The sequence below is a fragment of the Schistocerca piceifrons genome, chromosome 11, assembly GCF_021461385.2.
Source record: "Schistocerca piceifrons isolate TAMUIC-IGC-003096 chromosome 11, iqSchPice1.1, whole genome shotgun sequence".
Classification (NCBI taxonomy): domain Eukaryota; kingdom Metazoa; phylum Arthropoda; class Insecta; order Orthoptera; family Acrididae; genus Schistocerca; species Schistocerca piceifrons.
In genome coordinates this window covers 19,053,239-19,070,548 of record NC_060148.1, presented here as the reverse complement: position 1 = coordinate 19,070,548, position 17,310 = coordinate 19,053,239, and the positions used below count along the sequence as shown (strand labels likewise).

Here is a 17,310-nt window from a genome sequence, read left to right as displayed (position 1 = left end):
GGGTTTCCCAAGTCCCAAATCATCTTTCACAGAGACGCGCAGTGCCCTAATATTAGAACGTGGACGGAACACACTCTTAATGTAAAATTCCTTAAAATTAGTCCTATCTTAAACGATAAGCCTCCAGCATAAGGAAGAAAGGCCACCGATCTACACTCCTGGAAATGGAAAAAAGAACACATTGACACCGGTGTGTCAGACCCACCATACTTGCTCCGGACACTGCGAGAGGGCTGTACAAGCAATGATCACACGCACGGCACAGCGGACACACCAGGAACCGCGGTGTTGGCCGTCGAATGGCGCTAGCTGCGCAGCATTTGTGCACCGCCGCCGTCAGTGTCAGCCAGTTTGCCGTGGCATACGGAGCTCCATCGCAGTCTTTAACACTGGTAGCATGCCGCGACAGCGTGGACGTGAACCGTATGTGCAGTTGACGGACTTTGAGCGAGGGCGTATAGTGGGCATGCGGGAGGCCGGGTGGACGTACCGCCGAATTGCTCAACACGTGGGGCGTGAGGTCTCCACAGTACATCGATGTTGTCGCCAGTGGTCGGCGGAAGGTGCACGTGCCTGTCGACCTGGGACCGGACCGCAGCGACGCACAGATGCACGCCAAGACCGTAGGATCCTACGCAGTGCCGTAGGGGACCGCACCGCCACTTCCCAGCAAATTAGGGACACTGTTGCTCCTGGGGTATCGGCGAGGACCATTCGCAACCATCTCCATGAAGCTGGGCTACGGTCCCGCACACCGTTAGGCCGTCTTCCGCTCACGCCCCAACATCGTGCAGCCCGCCTCCAGTGGTGTCGCGACAGGCGTGAATCGAGGGACGAATGGAGATGTGTCGTCTCCAGTGATGAGAGTCGCTTCTGCCTTGGTGCCAATGATGGTCGTATGCGTGTTTGGCGCCGTGCAGGTGAGCGCCACAATCAGGACTGCATACGACCGAGGCACACAGGGCCAACACCCGGCATCATGGTGTGGGGAGCGATCTCCTACACTGGCCGTACACCACTGGTGATCGTCGAGGGGACACTGAATAGTGCACGGTACATCCAAACCGTCATCGAACCCACCGTTCTACCATTCCTAGACCGGCAAGGGAACTTGCTGTTCTAACAGGACAATGCACGTCCGCATGTATCCCGTGCCACCCAACGTGCTCTAGAAGGTGTAAGTCAACTACCCTGGCCAGCAAGATCTCCGGATCTGTCCCCCATTGAGCATGTTTGGGACTGGATGAAGCGTCGTCTCACGCGGTCTGCACGTCCAGCACGAACGCTGGTCCAACTGAGGCGCTAGGTGGAAATGGCATGGCAAGCCGTTCCACAGGACTACATCCAGCATCTCTACGATCGTCTCCATGGGAGAATAGCAGCCTGCATTGCTGCGAAAGGTGGATATACACTGTACTAGTGCCGACATTGTGCATGCTCTGTTGCCTGTGTCTATGTGCCTGTGGTTCTGTCAGTGTGATCATGTGATGTATCTGACCCCAGGAATGTGTCAATAAAGTTTCCCCTTCCTGGGACAATGAATTCACGGTGTTCTTATTTCAATTTCCAGGAGTTTACGTTCCTCTTCGTACACCTCCGGAGATGGTCCAAACTCCATAGCCCGACGAATCTGCTTCTCGGTGTATCAAAAATGGCTCAAATGGCTCTGAGCACTATGGGACTTAAATTCTGAGGCCATTAGTCCCCTATGACGTAGAACTACTTAAACCTAACTAACCTAAGGACATCACACACATCCATGCCTGAGGCAGGATTCGAACCTGCGACCGTAGCGGTCGCTCGGTTCCAGACTGTAGCGCCTAGAACCGCACAGCCACTCCAGCCGGCTCCTAACCAACACACAGCCACCACTGGTACCGAGGCAAAACCAGCTTTTACCAGAAAACACAACAGAACTCAGACCTGCCCTCCAATGACCTCTCGCTTGACGCTACTGAAGTCGCGCGGTGTTGCGATTTTTTTTTTTTTCGTCAGTGTATATAAAGGCTAGCTGCATGCATTGCTGTGGTTGTATGTGCTGAACTGGAAAAGAAAGAAATGGGACACAAATTTCAAACAGGTATAAAGGAACTAAACTCCTCTCGAACAGTCGATGAAGGCCCAAGGTACCGACTGGCCGCCGCGTCATCCTCAACCCACAGGCGTCACTGGATGCGGATTTGGAGGGGCACATGGTCTGCACACCGCTCTCCCGGCGTATGTCAGTTTCCGAGACCGGAGCCGCTACTTCTCAGTCGAGTAGTTCCTCAGTTTGCCTCACAAGGGCTGAGTGCAGCCCGCTTGCCAACAGCGCTCGGCAGACCGAATGGTCACCCATCCAAGTGCTAGCCCAGCCCGACAGCGCTTAACTTCGGTGTTCTGACGGGAACCGGTGTTACCACTGCGGCAAGGCCATTGGCACCTCAAACAAGTAAGGCAATTCGATATACTTCGTAATCCTCTTTTGTCTCTGTCGACCTCCCACTCCCCCTTTCTTTGTTCATCTGCTCCTCCTTCTCCACCTGTCGGTCCATCAGCTGCTCGCCCCTTGCTCTGTTCATCTTCTCCTACCCCCTCTCTCTCCAGCTCCTTCTGCTACATCTCTCTCCCTCTTCCTCTCTCTGTCTGTCATCTCTTTCCCCTTTCTATTTCCATCTCTCCCTCCATCTTCTCCTGCCCTGTGTCTCAGTCCATCTATTCCTTTTCGCCTTTTATCACCAATTTCTCCTAGCTCTCTGTCGTCTCCAGCTTCCCGCCCTCTCTGACATTGAATCTTGTTTACTGTTATTGCTGTCCGCCCCTGGCAGCTGAGTGGTTCGCCGGCACGGTAGCTCAGCCTGTTTGGTGGGAGAGCCTGTTGGCCCCTGTAATAAAAAAACTGACTGGAAGGATCAACAAACGAACCTGAACGGATGTCATTGTGATGTCCGCAACGACGAAACACGACAATCAACACCGAAAAAAAAAAAAAAGTTGTCAGCATTGTCAATCCTAAGGGTCCGGGTTCGATTCCCGGCTGGGTCGTAGATTTTCTCCGCTCAGGGACTGGGTGTTGTGTTGTCCTTACCATCATCGTTTCATCTCCATCGACGCGCAAATCGCCGAAGTGGCATCAACTCGAAAGTCTTGCACCCGGCGAACGGTCTACCCGACGGGAGGCCCTAGTCACACGACTTATCGTTATTGTTTCAGATTCTGGAGTGCTACTCAGACCAGAAGATGGTAACCTGTAGACACGACTTTTCTGTTTGGTACCAATGTTCTAGTGGAGGGCTTCACATACCTGCTCGCGGAGCAAGCTGTGAGCAGCAGGGCGCAAGCACAGAGCAGCGCGAGCACGCTACCCCCACTACTGGACCAGAGCGGAGAGTGGGGAGGGTCACGTGGGGCACACAACAGCTGCCGCCAGTCAATGTAAATCCGCGGCCACCTGCAGGGATATCACTCACGAATTATCACTGCGACAATTGAAACAAATATAGGAGAATGTACACGTGCCACATAATTTTATTAGCTTAGTGTATGCCTCTACCATCTGTAGACACTGAAACTAGAGAATTCCACGACAATCCTATATTTTCAACACTTTCTTCAACACTACTTTAAATATCACCTCCGGTTGTGGTGTTCTTCGTGGCTGCTACATCGAGGAGCTCCTCCCTCACCGGAAGATCTCTGTTAACACCTCTAATAAATATGGCAAGCTGCGCTGTTCCAGTGATACCAACACTTTCGTCCAGAGCTAGAGTATACGCCATAAAATCTTTACAGATATTTGCAAGCTGGCTCTGGACGTCGTGTGCCATGTCCTGTATGCGACGCACAATGGTCAGATAATGGCACAATCCGAAACTGTTCAACTTGAGATGCACACAAATGTTCCGCTGCAACTACCAAACATTCTTTTATTAAATCGCCATCAGTTAAGGGGCGCAGGGATTTTGCTAAAAGCAAAGGAATTTTGTAACTCACTCTGAGAGCTGTCTCAGTTGATTTTTCTTCGTCGTCCAGATCTTCCTCGGATAGCTTCCTTTTAAGTTTAAAAACTTCCTGTGCACGATCTGGTCCATCACATTTTCCACTTCCGTAGTCTCTCGCGTGGTACGACATATAATGTCGCTGCAAATTCAATTTCCTAAAACAGTTCAGCGTTTTGTGACATACTAAACATTTTGCAACACCATCTTTTTCTGTAAACAGATACAATTCCTCCCAATGGGGGTTGAATTGCGAAAGCACGGTTGGGGTTACACGACGGCGACTTGACATGATTCTTAACCAGCGAAGTGACTGTTAAGAGCTGATCGTAGTACTTTAAACGTCACACAGTCGGCGCGAATTCAATAGGCACGCTGCGGCCCTGTTCAAACGTGCGCGCGCATTTCCCCTCCCTCCCCTCTCTCCCTACTCCACGACCTTGCAGCTGCTCGCGAGCACGTGCCCGAGCAGACGCGAGTACTCGCGCTCAAAACCGGCCACTTGTTAAGCCCTGTTCTAGTGAGGTCCAAAAAATGTAAACACTCTTCGGTAACCGATATTAATGGAACAAAATGTAACGTTATAATTCTTGCACGGGTGCGAAGCTTGTATTGTGTTGTAAGAGGTCCATGATCAAGTAATTTATTCCCAGCGCACTCGAGCAGATGTAACTTGGATGGCTTGCTCACGCACTGCCTGCAATATGTAGGCTACACAAGAACTGCAGACCAGCGAGCAGTGTCGGCAGCCGTAGTACACTACTGGCCATTACAACTGCTGCACCAAGAAGAAATGCAGATGATAAACAGATATTCATTGCACAAATATATTATACTGGAACTGACATGTGATTACATTTTCACGAAATTTGGGAGCATTGATCCTAAGAAATCACTACCCAGAACAACCACCTCTGGCCATAATAACGGCCTCGATACGCCTGGGCATTGAGTCAAACAGAGCTCGGATGGTGTGTACAGGTACAGCTGCCCATGCAGCTTCAACACGATACCACAGTTCATCGAGAGTAGTGACTGGCGTATTGTGACGAGCCAGTTGCTCGGCCACCATTGACCAGGCGTTTTCAGTTGGTGAGAGATCTGGAGAATGTGCTGGCCAGGGCAGCAGTCGAACATTTTCTGTATCCAGAAAGGCCCGTACAGGACCTGCAACATGCGGTCGTGCATTATCCTGCTGAAATGTAGGGTTTCACAGGGATCGAATGAGGGGTAGAGCCACGGGTCGTAACACATCTGAAATGTAACCTCAACTGTTCAAAGTGCCGTCAATGCGAACAAGAGGTGACCGAGACGTGTAACCGAAGGCACCCCATACCGTCACGCCGGGTGATACGCCAGTATGGCGATGACGAATACACGCTTCCAATGTGCGTTCACCACGATGTCGTAAACACGGATGCGAACGTCATGATGCTGTAAACAGAACCTGGATTCATCCGAAAAAATGACGTTTTGCCATTCGTGCACCCAGGTTCGTCGTCGAGTACACCATCGCAGGCGCTCCTGTCTGTGATGCAGCGTCAAGGGTAACCGCAGCCACGGTCTCCGAGCTGACAGTCCGTGCTGCTGCAAACGTCGTCGATCTGTTCGTGCAGATGGTTGTTGTCTTGCAAACGTCCCCGTCTGCTGACTCGGGGATCGAGACGTGGCTGCACGATCCGTTACAGCCGTGCGGATAAGATGCCTGTCATCTCGACTGCTAGTGATACGAGGCCGTTGGGATCCAGCACGGCGTTCCATATTACCCTCCTGAACCCACCGATTCCATATTCTGTTAACAGTCATTGGATCTCGACCAACGCGAGTAGCAATGTCGGGATACGGTAAACCGCAATCGCGATAGGCTACAATCCCACATTTATCAAAGTCGGAAAAGTGGTGGTACGCATTTCTCCTCCTTACACGAGGCATCACAGCAACGTTTCACCAGGCAACGCTGGTCAACTGCTGTTTGTGTATGAGAAATCGGTTTGAAACTCTCCTCATGTCAGCACGTTGTAGGTGTCGCCACCGGCGCCAACCTTGTGTGAATGCTCTGAAAAGCTAATCATTTGCGTATCACAACATCTTCTTCCTGTCGGTTAAATTTCGCGCCTGTAGCACGTCATCTTCGTGGTGTAGCAATTTTAATGGCCAGTAGTGTAGTAGTAGTGGCTGGCAGTCGGGCGGTTGGGTGAGGTCGCTCGTAGAGAGCGGGTTGTCGAGTTGTACAGCTCACAGAGTGCACTTGTGTCCTGGAGTTCGGACAGTGCAGTCCAGTAGTGGTGTTTTGCAGCTCGAGAAGAGCAGTAGAGTTATGGAATTACCAAGGCTGGTCGTGGAGAACGATGGTGGTGCCTGAGCGATGTAGTATAAGGTAGAAGCAAAATGATATTGTTCTTTATTGTCGCGCACATATGTTAATTGCTAGAACTGATTTTTGTACAAGGGCAGTTCAATAAGTAATGCAACACATTTTTTTTTCTGAAACAGGGGTTGTTTTGTTCAGCATTGAAATACACCAGGTTATTCCCCAATCTTTTAGCTACACAACACTATTTTTCAACGTAATCTCCATTCAATGCTACGGCCTTACGCCACCTTGAAATGAGGGCCTGTATGCCTGCACAGTACCATTCCACTGGTCGATGTCGGAGCCAACGTCGTACTGCATCAATAACTTCTTCATCATCCGCGTAGTGCCTCCCACGGATTGCGTCCTTCATTGGGCCAAACATATGGAAATCCGACGGTGCGAGATCGGGGCTGTAGGGTGCATGAGGAAGAACAGTCCACTGAAGTTTTGTGAGCGCCTCTCGGGTGCGAAGACTTGTGTGAGGTCTTGCATTGTCATGAAGAAGGAGAAGTTCGTTCAGATTTTTGTGCCTACGAACACGCTGAAGTCGTTTCTTCAATTTCTAAAGAGTAGCACAATACACTTCAGAGTTGATCGTTTGACCATGGGGAAGGACATCGAACAGAATAACCCCTTCAGCGTCCCAGAAGACTGTAACCACGACTTTACCGGCTGAGGGTATGGCTTTAAACTTTTTCTTGGTAGGGGAGTGAGTGTGGCGCCACTCCATTGATTGCCGATTTGTTTCAGGTTCGAAGTGATGAACCCATGTTTCATCGCCTGTAACAATCTTTGACAAGAAATTGTCACCCTCAGCCACATGACGAGCAAGCAATTCCGCACAGATGGTTCTCCTTTGCTCTTTACGTTGTTCGGTTAGACAACGAGGCACCCAGCGGGAACAAACCTTTGAATATCCCAACTGGTGAACAATTCTGACAACACTACCAACAGAGATGTCAAGTTGAGCACTGAGTTGTTTGATGGTGATCCGTCGATCATCTCGAACGAGTGTGTTCGCACGCTCCGCCATTGCAGGAGTCACAGCTGTGCACGGCCGGCCCGCGCGCGGCAGATCAGACAGTCTTGCTTGACCTTGCGGCGATGATGACGCACGCTTTGCCCAACGACTCACCGTGCTTTTGTCCACTGCCAGATCACCGTAGACATTCTGCAAGCGCCTATGAATATCTGAGATGCCCTGGTTTTCCGCCAAAAGAAACTCGATCACTGCCCGTTGTTTGCTACGCACATCCGTTACAGACGCCATTTTAACAGCTCCGTACAGCGCTGCCACCTGTCGGAAGTCAATGAAACTATACGAGACGAAGCGGGAATGTTTGAAAATATTCCACGAGAAATTTCCAGTTTTTTCAACCAAAATTGGCCGAGAAAAAAAATGTGTTGCATTATTTATTGAACTGCCCTCGTACTGTTGTTATATCAAAGTCCCATGTAAATGTTTTCAAAAATCCAGAATGAGATTTTCACTCTGCAGCGGAGTGTGTGCTTATATGAAACTTCCTGGCAGATTAAAACTGTGCGCTGGGCCGAGACTCGAACTCGGGACCTTTCCTGTGAGGAGGGGGCGTGAGTCGTGCTTGGTTAGCTCAGTGGTAGAGCACTTGCCCGCGAAAGGCAAAGGTCCCGAGTTCAAGTCTCGGTCCGGCACACAGTTTTAACCTGCCAGGAAGTTTCGTTTTCAAAAATCTTTCGATAATAGTCTTTCTTATAAAGATAACTTTTGACAGTTTAAAGTTTTTAATAATTTCTCCTATCCATAGTCATGCCGGTTATCGCAAATAAAATCAGTTGTTTTTCATACAAAACAAAATCTAGTGGCCAGCATTGCTCTGGGCTGTGCCAGAAAAATTTCTTACAGGAGCAAATATATACGCGTCATCCAGGTAAGAATTTTCAGTTTATTCATAATGATTTTTCAGGGCCATGACGCACCTATGCTGTCGTCCAGATTTACAAGTTTAGATTCACAGTCAGTTCATTATTGAAAGGTTACAGTACGAGATAGCTTTTGAAAGGTTACACAGCGTCGTCCATTGATCGTGACCGGGCCAAATATCTCATGAAATAACCATCAAACGAAAAATCTACAAAGAACGAAACTCGTCTAGCTTGAAGGGGGAAACCAGATGGCGCTATGGTTGGCCCGCTAGATGGCGCTGCCATAGGTCAAACGGATATCAACTGCGTTTTTTAAAAATAGGTACCCCATTTTTATTACATATTCGTGCAGTACGTACAGAAAATGAATGTTTTAGTTGGACCACTTTTTTCGCTTTATGATAGATGGCGCTGTAATAGTCACAAACATATGGCTCACAAGTTTAGACGAACAGTTGGAAACAACTCGTTTTTTTACATTAAAATACAGAACGTAGGTACGTTTGAACATTTCGTTTCGTTTGTTCCAATGTGATACATGTACCTTTGTAAACTTATCATTTCTGAGAACGCATGCTGTTACAGCGTGATTACCTGTAAATACCACATTAATCCAATAAATGCTCAAAATGATGTCCGTCAACCTCAATGCATTTGGCAATACGTGTAACGACATTCCTCTCAACAGCGAGTAGTTCGCCTTCCGTAATGCTCGCACATGCATTGACAATGCGCTGACGCATGTTGTCAGGCGTTGTCGGTGGATCACGATGGCAAATATCCTTCAACTTTCCCCACAGAAAGAAATCCGGGGACGTCAGATCCGGTGAACGTGCGGGCCACGGTATGGTGCTTCGACGACCAATCCACCTGTCATGAAATATGCTCTTCGCTACCCCTTCAAATGCACGCGAGCTATGTGCCGGACATCCATCATGTTGGAAGTACATCGCCAATCAGTCATGCAGTGAAACATCTTGTAGTAACATCGGTAGAACATTACGTAGGAAATCAGCATACATTGCAACATTTAGATTGCCATCGAAATAATGGGGGCCAATTATCCTTCCTTCCTTAATGCGGCACCATACATTAACCCGCCAAGGTCGCTGATGTTCCACTTGTCGCAGCCATCGTGGATTTTCCGTTGCCCAATAGTACATATTATGCCGGTTTACGTTAGCGCTGTTGGCGAATGACGCTTCGTCACTAAATAGAACGTGTGCAAAAAATCTGTCATAGTCCCGTAATTTCTCTTGTGCCCAGTGGCAGAACTGTACACGACGTTCAAAGTCGTCGCCATGGAATTCCTGGTGCATAGAAATACGGTACGGGTGCAATCGATGTTGATGTAGCATTCTCAACACCGACGTTTTTGAGGTTCCTGATTCTCGCGCAATTTGTCTGCTACTGATGTGCGGATTGGCCGCGACAGCAGCTAAAACACCTACTTGGGCATCATCATTTGTTGCAGGTCGTGGTTGACGTTTCACATGCGGCTGAACACTTCCTGTTTCCTTAAATAACGTAACTATCCGGCGAACGGTCCGGACACTTGGATGATGTCGTCCAGGATACCGAGCAGCATACATAGCACACACCCGTTGGGCATTTTGATCACAATAGTCATACATCAACACGATATCGACCTTTTCCGCAATTGGGAAACGGTCCATTTTAACACAGGTAATGTATCACGAAGCAAATACCGTCCGCACTGGCGGAATGTTACGTGATACCACGTACTTATACGTTTGTGACTATTACAGCGCCACCTATCACAAAGCGAAGAAAGTGGTCCAACTAAAAAATTAATATTTCTTTACAAAGTACACGAAAATGTAATAAAAATGGAGGTTCGTAGTTTAAAAAAAACGCAGTTGATATCCGTTTGACCTATGGCAGCGCTATCTAGCGGGCCAATAATAGCAGCATCTGGTTTCTCCCTTCAAGCTAGACGAGTTTCCTTCTTTGTAGTTTTTGCGTTTGATGCTTATTTTGTGAGATATTTGGCCCGGTCACAATGAATGTCCACCCTGTATAAGATAACATGTGGAGCATTTGTTATATGGGTTACTGCTGCTACAATGGCATATTATCAAGATTTAAGTGAGTTTGAACGTGGTGTTACAGTCGGCGCACGAGAGATGGGACACAGCATCTCCGAGGTAGCGAGGAAGTGTGGATTTTCCTATACGGACATTTCATGAGTGTACCGTGAATATCAGGAATCCAGTAAAACATCAAACCTCCGACATCGCTGCGCTGCGGAGCCAACGACGACTGAAGAGAATCGTTGAACATGACAGAAAAGCAACTCTTCCACAAATTGCTGCAGATTTCAATGATGGGCTATGAACGAAACATCATCGATGTGGGCTTTCGGGGCCGAAGTCCCACTGGTGTATGTTCGATGACTGGACGACGCAAAGCTTTACGCCTCGCCTGGGCCCGTAAACACCGACATTGGACTGTTGATCACTGGAAACATATAGCGTCGAGGGACAGATCTCGTTTCAAATTGTATCTGGCGGATGGACGTTTATGGGTATGGAGACAAGTTCATAAACCCGTGGACCCTGCATGTCAGCAGGGGACAGCTGGTGGAGAGTCTGCAATGGTGTGGGGGGTGTGCAGTTGGAGTGATATGGGACCCCTGATACGTCTACATAGGACTCTGACACGTGACACGTACCTAAGCATCCTGTCTGATCACCTGCATCCAATCGTGTCTTCAGCAGGACAATGCGACACTCCACACGTCCAGAATTGCTACGGAGTGGCTCCAGACCTACTCTTCTGCGTTTAAACACTTCCGCTGGCCACCAAACTCCCCAGACGTGAACATTATTGATCGTATCTGGGATGCCTTGCTACGTGCACTTCAGAAGAGATCTCCACTCCCTCGTACTCTTACGGATTTATGGACAGCCCTGCAGGATTCATGGTGTCAGTTCCCTCCAGCACTGCTTCAGACGTTAGCGGAGTCTTACATTTTAACTAAAGTTCAGTCTTGATCACAACACTTATGTCTCAATAACATAGGTGACCGGTTTCGGTTATATTTATACAACCATCTTCAGCCCTGTGAATTAATTTTAGAAAATACTAGAGACCAATCTTAAAATAAAATTAAAAGTGTCTAATGACGACAAAATTTTAACAAGATAAAATAAAACGACTATTCACGTTGGTGTGTACAATATATGAGTCTGGCGACATACCATCTGACTTTCGGAAAAGCATCATCCACACAGTTCCGAAGACGGCAAGAGCTGACAAGTGCGAGAATTATCGCACAATCAGCTTAACAGCTCATGCATCGAAGCTGCTTACAAGAATAATATACAGAAGAATGGAAAAGAAAATTGAGAATGCGCTAGGTGACGATCAGTTTGGCTTTAGGAAAAGTAAAGGGACGAGAGAGGCAATTCTGACGTTACGGCTAATAATGGAAGCAAGGCTAAAGAAAAATCAAGACACTTTCATAGGATTTGTCGACCTGGAAAAAGCGTTCGACGATATAAAATGGTGCAAGCTGTTCGAGATTCTGAAAAAAGTAGGGGTAAGCTATAGGGAGAGACGGGTCATATACAATATGTACAACAACCAAGAGGGAATAATAAGAGTGGACGATCAAGAACGAAGTGCTCGCATTAAGAAGGGTGTAAGACAAGGCTGTAGCCTTTCGCCCCTACTCTTCAATCTGTACATCGAGGAAGCAATGATGGAAAGAAAGATTCAGGAGTGGAATTAAAATACAAGGTGAAAGGATATCAATGATACGATTCGCTGATGACATTGCTATCCCGAGTGAAAGTGAAGATGAATTAAATGATCTGCTGAACGGGATGAACAGTCTAATGAGTACACAGTATGGTTTGAAGGAGAAAGACGAAGCTAATGAGAAGTAGTAGAAATGAGAACAGCGAGAAACTTAACATCAGGATTGAAGGTAATGAAGTCAAGGAATTCTGCTACCTAGGCAGTAAAATAACCAATGACGGACGGAGCAAGGAGGACATCCAAAGCAGACTCGCTAGGGCAAAAAAGGCATTTCTGGCCAAGAGAAGTCTACTAATATCAAATACCGGCTTTAATTTGAGGAAGAAATTTCTGAGGATGTACGTCTGGAGTACAGCATTGTATGGTTGTGAAACATGGACTGTGGGAAAACCGGAACACAAGAGAATCGAAGCATTTGAGATGTGGTGCTATAGACGAATGTTGAAAATTAGGTGGACTGATAAGGTAAGGAATGAGGAGGTTCTACGCAGAACTGATAAGGAGAAGGGACAGGAAGATAGGACATCTGCTAAGACATGAGGGAATGACTTCCATGGTACTAGAGGGAGCTGTAGAGGGCAAAAACTGTAGAGGAAGACAGAGATTGGAATACGTCAAGCAAATGATTGAGGACGTAGGTTGCAAGTGCTACTCTGAGATGAAGAGGTTAGCACAGGAAAGGAATTCGTGGCGGGCCGCATCAAACCAGTCAGTAGACTGATGGAAAAAAAACAACTTATTGTACCCATGGCTTCCTTTGAGGATGGTAGATGGAGCTCTGCTGAGCTGCTACGAAGTCAGCTGATGGTTATGAGTGCTGAGCATGAGCTTAAATATGCAGAGGCTCCGCCTACTTCCTCTCACACTACTTCACAACTGCCAATCAGCGTTCATAATATGACGCTATCGTCAAAGAATAAAAGTACGAAATACACGAAATTCACGGTGTCAGTTCCCTCCAGCACTGCTTCAGACATTAGTCGAGTCCATGCGGCACTTCTGCGTGCTCGCTGGGGCGCTACGCAATATTAGGAACTCGTACCAGTTTCTTTGGCCCTTCAGTGTGTAAGGTAAAGACCCATAATATCGTCCCTGCTGCTAATTTTGTCCGGTTAGGAAATTTCGGTTTGCACATTTGGACAGTTGGTAACAAATGTTTAGGTGCATGTGCACGCGTGACCTAAGTCCATCGTTTTGCTGAGAGACTTGGGTGTATGGAGCATATCTAGCATGCGTGTTAGAGGGAATTAATTTTTTTTATCCTGAGGTTACTTAGAGTAGCAGTCGGATTGTCAGCCTGGAGTTTCTTGTATCAACAACGACTGCTGTTGAAAAAAAAATGGTTCAAACGGCTCTGAGCACTATGGGACTTAACATCTATGGTCATCAGTCCCCTAGAACTTAGAACTACTTAAACCTAACTAACCTAAGGACATCACACAACACCCAGCCATCACGAGGCAGAGAAAATCCCTGACCCCGCCGGGAATCGAACCCGGGAAGCTGTTGAAACATTGGGTGTATTCCAGTCGTGTGTTGTACGAGGGTTGTTTTTTAAGTAAGGGCCGTTTTTATTTTTAAAAATAAGATACAAATACTTTTGTAAAACTTTTATTTTCTGATTCTACACACTTTTACCTATTTTTCTGCATACTTCCCTTGTTTATTTAAGCACTTGTCATAGCGTACAACTAAGTTTTTAATTCCCTCTTCAAAGAATTCGGCCGCCTGCTCCGACAGCCAAGAGTTCACGGCCGCTTTCACTTCATCGTCGTCATTTGAAGCGCTGCCCGCCAAGATGGTGTTTCAGGTACCGGAAAAGGTAGCAAGGTCGGGGCTGTATGGCGCATGGTCCAAAACTTCCCAGCCTACAGAATCAATCAAATCCCGAGTCTTTTGAGAGGTGTGAGGCCTAGCGTTATCGTGCAGGAGCAAAACTCCTTTTGTCAGCACGCCGCGCCTTTTGTTTGAATTGCTCTGCGGAGCTTCTTTAGAGTTGCACAGTAGGCATCCGAGTTGACTGTCGTTCCTCGTGGCATAAAGTCCACTAGCAAAACACCGCGCCGGTCTCAGAACACAGTTGCCATAATCTTGCGCTTTGACAGCGTCTGTTTGGCTTTGACCTTGACGGGTGAGGTTGTGTGTCGCCATACCATCGACTGTCTCTCGCTTTCGGGAGTGATTTGGGATACCCACGTTTCATCTCCAGTGACAATTTGACTCAACACGTCATCCCCTTCTTCCTCGTAACGAATCAAAAAGCCCAATGAAGTGGCAAATCTCTTCCCTTTGTGGTCCTCTGTGAGGAGTTTGGGTACCCACCGAGAACACAGTTTCTTAAACTTTAGGTTTTCCGACACAATTTTGTACAAAACCGACCTTGAAACTTGTGGAAATTCCAAAGAAAGAGTGGAAATTGTGAATCTTCTGTCCTCGCGAATCTTTGTTTCGACTGCAGCCGCCAAATCATCAGTGATCACAGAGGGCCGGCTTGAGTGTTCTTCGTCATGGACCTTTTGACGGTCATTTTTAAACTCTCTAACCCATTGACGTACTTTACCTTCACTCATTGCATTCGAGCCATAAACTTCTGTTAACTGACGATGAATTTCTGCAGCTGATAGGCTTCTCGCGGTCAAAAAATGTATCACTGACCGTGTCTCACACGCGGCGGGCGATTCAATAATCGTAAACATTATAAAGTAGCACAGCGATGCGTACACGTCAGCTACAGAGATGCAACTTGGCATCAGTGTGAACGGGAAGGATGCCGGCAAGTGGCGCGGTGGCTTGTTGCGGCGTCCGCGCGAACTACGGGACTATACGCGCGAACCGCCCTTACTTAAAAAACAACCCTCGTAATTTCTGGTCTGTAATCATTATAGGGTTTTTGGCCTATGTTGTTCTAGCGGATATTATAATATATCTGTGGATGTTCGTAATTTCGTCCCCTGTGTAGACCCTGTTTCCGTTCTGGGGACGGAATTTGGAACTGTTATTAAAAATTGATTTTATTTGCTATTTATACAAATCGAAAATCACTGGGTAACGTTATATGCATATTACTCGGAAAGAAACGATTTCCGACGTATCTTATTATGATACAGTGGATCATACATACACCTTTCCTGCACTGTATGCCTGGATTAAGACGCTTAACGCCTATTTGCTCGTCTTATTTCTATAATACGATGTAATCAAAAGAAAAAAAATGCTTTCACAAAGAGCTAGTATAAAAGGAAGTCAACATGCAAAAAAAAAAGAAAAAAAAAGTTTTTTTCTGCATTTATGAAAACTATCTTACTGAAAAAAACGTGAATATCCCCAAGAAAATCTGAAATTAGCTACTAGACAGCGGACAATAAGCAAATAAAAAGCAGAAACAACTGAGATACACCCTTCTGTACATGAACGAGTTATCGCTGCCTAGTGCGTTTGCGCGAATTGACGATAGTTTAGAGCTGCTGTCTATTCTGGCGCCCGGTTAATGTGTCGGCTAATTTTCGTAGTTTCACCCGTTCTACCACTAGATGGCTGTCGCGCTAAACCACTAGAGAGCAGGGAGGTAAGAATAGAGGGAGACGCCGTGACGTCACAGCTGTGAAGCTATGTGAAGCCGAGGGTAGCCATCTCAATCCGACCAAAACATTGCTGCTGTAAGCTTGTGTGCATAGGCTTGTCGCTCGCTTTTGGAAGGATTTTGCGCTATTATGGTGACTTGTGTGGTGTTCGGATGTACGAATCGTTCTGATTGTGATGCGAAATCGATGGGAATAACATTTCATGTGTAAGTTGTCTCGTTAAGTGTGATTTTACAACTTCATTGTGAATGAACGTGTGCTACATCGGTACTTGTACTATAGCGTGTTTTTCTCCTGTATGATTTTAGATTTCCTAAAAATGAAAGTCGGAAAGCTCTGTGGGAGAATGCCGTGAGGAGGAAGAATTGGCGTGCGTCTAAATGGAGCACTATATGTTCTCAGCATTTCCGAGAAGAGGACATAGACCGAACTTCCCTTTCAACAGTGAGGCTCCGAGAAAATGCTGTACCATCAGTTTTCCCTACACACCCAAAACAGTTGCAAAAGGTATGTTAATTCAAAGAATTAAATTCTTAGTTTTCAAGTTCACGTTTCAGTATAATACGTACGTATCGTCGATAATCGAAGTGTTGAGTAACTCACTTTGTCTTCATCATGTACCAAATTAAAAGCTAACACTACATTAACTGGCGTAAAGTATAGGCCTAAACAGGACACGGTGTAGATTTGCCATTCTATGTACCGTATTTCAGTAAATATTGGTGGTAATGAACAGAGTTTCCCATTAGTGTAACCTAACTGAAATGTCCCAGTACGTATTACAAACAAGATGTATTTATGGGTCTTTGGAGGGAGGGTATAGCTAACTTAGTTTTCAGTTTCTATTATTTAGTTTGTGATACACGTTTATTACTGAATTAACAAAATTGTATCATTTATTCGTAATATTACGTTAAAAACTATTTTTAATCAGAAGAAATGCGGAATTTCGGCTTTACGAGATTTTATTTTAAACAAAAAGTTTGAAACAACCAATCTGATGACGTTACATGCGTATATGGTGCAATTAGCGACTGTAATACACGCAGCGCTATAGCACACTGGCAATGTTTCGGTCAGAGTGTCATGGCAGCGAGCCACGCCCCCATGGCTTCAAAACGTAGTACGGCTGGGATTCGTAGCGCCACCTCCCCTTGTTCTTACCACCATGAGTACTGGAGAGCCTTTATAGGGAGAGAGTGGCCAACCGGACGATACGGCGGCCATTTTTCTGCCAAAATGCGGGCGCGACTTTTGAATGGCCAGTTGTGGAGTACACACTAACCGAATCAAAAGCACAAGGCAATGTGGCGAAATCATTCGTTAAATGCCTTCCTTTACAGTTATATTATACTCATAGTAGCCTACTACGTACACCACAGGAAAATTTGATGCAGTGGCTGTAAAAAATTATTCGTTACTTGCATTTATCTCCTTTAAAGTTTGTTTACTAGACATATTGCAATGAAAGTAACATAAATAAAAAAATATATAGTGTGTAGCATAACGCTAGAGATTTAACGTACCTGTATTCCGTCAGATGAATGAAAGTTGTAAGCAGTTGTTTACTTCTGACATGCAAAAAGTGTCAGACGTGTTAGTACGTCTTGTCACGTCTTCAAACTTTTTGCATGTCACAAGTAAACAACTGCTTACGACTTCCTTGAATACCTCTCGTAGATAACAAACGAAAAAGAGTACAAAAATC

The 17,310-nt window shown here is 46.4% G+C and overlaps 1 pseudogene; it reads right to left on the bottom strand.

Moving 5' to 3' along the window:
* Positions 1-2,302: 2,302 nt before the first annotated feature.
* On the bottom strand, positions 2,303-2,420 carry LOC124720564 (annotated as a pseudogene).
* Positions 2,421-17,310: the final 14,890 nt, after the last annotated feature.